Here is a 3,091-nt window from a genome sequence, read left to right on the forward strand (position 1 = left end):
CCACCTGAATATATTTGATGATCAGGGGAGAACCCCAGGGAAGTGTTCTACAGATGCCCAAGTACACATCGAGAAAAGGAAGAGGGAGGGAGATTTTTCACGGGACACACACTATCTAGCCTGAAAGGGCCTTGTAAGACAATAAGTTTTGGGGGAACCAACACAACCCTCTAGGGGTGGCTTATCTCATTATATATAATGGATGTGTTACAATACGTACAATATACGTACATAAGTACAGAAGCTATACATAGTCTAACACCCTCCCTCAATCTTAGCCACTTTCTAAAGAACTGAGAAGGGTAAGATTGCGCCTACAAGCCTCAAACTGTGGCAGAGGTAAAGGCTTAGTAAAGATGTCTGCAACTTGATCCTTAGATGAGATAAACTTGATCTGGAGTTGCTTCTTGATACACGTTCCCGTACAAAGTGATAGTCAACTTCAATGTGTTTTGTTCGGGCATGAAATACTGGATTTGCAGAAAGGTATGTAGCACCGATGTTATCACACCAAAGAATAGGAGGCTGTGGTTGAGACAAACCCAACTCCTGAAGCAAAGACTACACCCAAATAATCTCTGCAGTAGCATTAGCCACAGCCTTGTACTCAGCTTCAGTACTGCTACGTGACACAGTAGCCTGTTTCCGAGCACTCCAGGCGATCAAATTAGGGCCAAAGAATACTGCATAACCCCCCGTGGATCGCCTGTCATCTGGGCTACCAGCCCAATCTGCATCAGAGAAGGCCGAAAGGACCCGAGAGGAAGTCGGCCGAATATGCATACCAAATGTCAGGGTGAACTAAACATAACGAAGAATGCGTTTAACAGCAGCCCAATGAGTATCTCTGGGAGCCTGAAGATACTGACAAACCCTGTTAACAGCATAATAGATATCTGGTCTCGTGATCGTCAAGTACTGAAGTCCACCAACAATGCTCCTGTACTCTGTGGCATCCGCAGGAGACAAAAGCTCACCATCAACAGTTGTTATCTTGTCGATAGACGACATGGGTGTGGTGGTCGGTTTGCACTTCAGCATGCCCGCTCTTTGTAACAACTCCAAGGAGTACTTCTTCTGCGTAAGGACAAGACCAGTAGCACGAGAAGTGACCTCAACTCCAAGAAAGTAGTGAAGCTTCCCAAGATCTTTGACCGCAAAATCAGCACCAAGAGAGCAGACAAGAGCATCAGCAGCATACTGAGAAGAGCTGACAAGGATAATATCATCGACATATACCAAAAGATACATAGTGACTTCTGGCTTCTGTAGAAGAAATAATGAAGTGTCAGCAGTGGACGGCACAAACCCATGAGCACGAAGAGCAGAGGCAAGGCGGGCATGCCAGGCACGAGGAGCTTGCTTCAAACCATATAGTGCTTTGGAGAGACGACAGATATAGTCAGGACGATCAGGATCAGAGAAACCAGGCGGCTGTTTCATATAAACCTCTTCCTCCAAAAATCCATGTAGAAAAGCATTCTGCACATCAAGTTGACGAAGTGACCAACCACGAGAAACAGCAATGGAGAGAAGAAGCCGAATAGTGGTAGGCTTGACGACAGGACTGAAGGTGTCCTCATAGTCAAGACCATGGCGCTGCCGAAAACCGCGAGCAACAAGTCGCGCTTTGTAACGCTCAATAGATCCATCCGAATGCTTCTTCACTTTGAATACCCATTTTTAGTCAATAACATTTACCCGTGGTGGTGGAGGAACGAGAGTCCATGTCTTGTTACGAAGGAGAGCATGAAACTCCTGCTCCATAGCCTCTCGCCAATGTGGAATGCGCAGGGCAGCCTGATATGAGCGAGGCTCAGAAGATGGATCCGCAACAGCAGCAGCCAAACAAGCAGCCAACCAAGCAACTGTACCATCCTTATGTTCCTTAGGTTTGAAAATGCCACTGCGACTGCGTGTATGTGGTCGGGACACAGGAACCACCGGGGTCGACGGAGCAGCCTGCAACGGGCTGGAGGACGGCGACGTTGACGAGTCAGCCGGTGACGAGGAGCCAGACACAGTAGCCTCAGGCTCGGTCGGCGAAGAAGGCCGGCCCACCGGCGAAACCGGCAAAGCAGACGAAGTAGCTGGCGACGCCGGCGTCACAGACCGGGCCGATGGCGAGCCCGGCATAGTGGGCCGTGGCGCGACCGGTGTCGCGGGCCGATCCGCGGATGAAGGCGACTTGAGGACGGCGTCGCGGATCCAAGCTGCAGGCGAAGACGGCGTGACGGGCCGAGCCGCGGGCGAAGACGGCGTGACAGGCCGAGCCGCTGAAGACTCGGCAGCCGCTGGCGAAGAGGGCCGAGCCGCTGGAGACTCGGCGGTCGCTGGCGTAGCGGACCGAGCAGTGGAGATGCTCGGCGCGACGGGCTCTTCGGGTGACCATGCATGGGCACGCGAATCGATGCCATGCAACATAGGGCGATCGACGTGCCCATCAGAAGGCGGCGATGATGATGGTGAATCCTCCAACAGCTCCAAACGAGCCCCACGTCCGGTTCCTGCACCATGGTTAGGTAACAGCAAAGGAGAGTATGCAACATCATCAAATTGGTCAGAAGCAACAGAGGATGAATGCAGAGATGGTGGTTCGACAGTGGACACAGGAAGTTTGGCAAAGGGAAAAACATGCTCATCAAACACGACGTCCCGAGATATATAGACACGATTAGTGGGAACATGAAGACATTTGTAACCTTTATGAAGAGAGCTATAGCCAAGAAAAACACACTTCTTAGAACGAAACTCAAGCTTGCGCTTATTATATGGACGAAGATGCGGCCAGAAAGCACACCCAAATACCTTGAAAAAGGTATAATCAGGTTGTTCATTAAGGAGAACCTCAATGGGAGTCTTCATGTTTAAAACACGAGTGGGAGTACGGTTGATGAGAAAGCATGCAGTGGTGAAAGCATCACTCCAAAACCGAAACGGAACAGATGCACGGGCCAAAAGAGTAAGACCAGCTTCAACAATATGACGATGCTTACGTTCGACTGAACCATTCTGCTGATGTGTATGTGGACATGCTAAACGATGAGCTATCCCAAGCGACTGAAAGAAGGAGTTGAGGTTGCGATACTCG

Source organism: Triticum dicoccoides, chromosome 1B (assembly GCF_002162155.2).
Source record: "Triticum dicoccoides isolate Atlit2015 ecotype Zavitan chromosome 1B, WEW_v2.0, whole genome shotgun sequence".
Lineage (NCBI taxonomy): Eukaryota > Viridiplantae > Streptophyta > Magnoliopsida > Poales > Poaceae > Triticum > Triticum dicoccoides.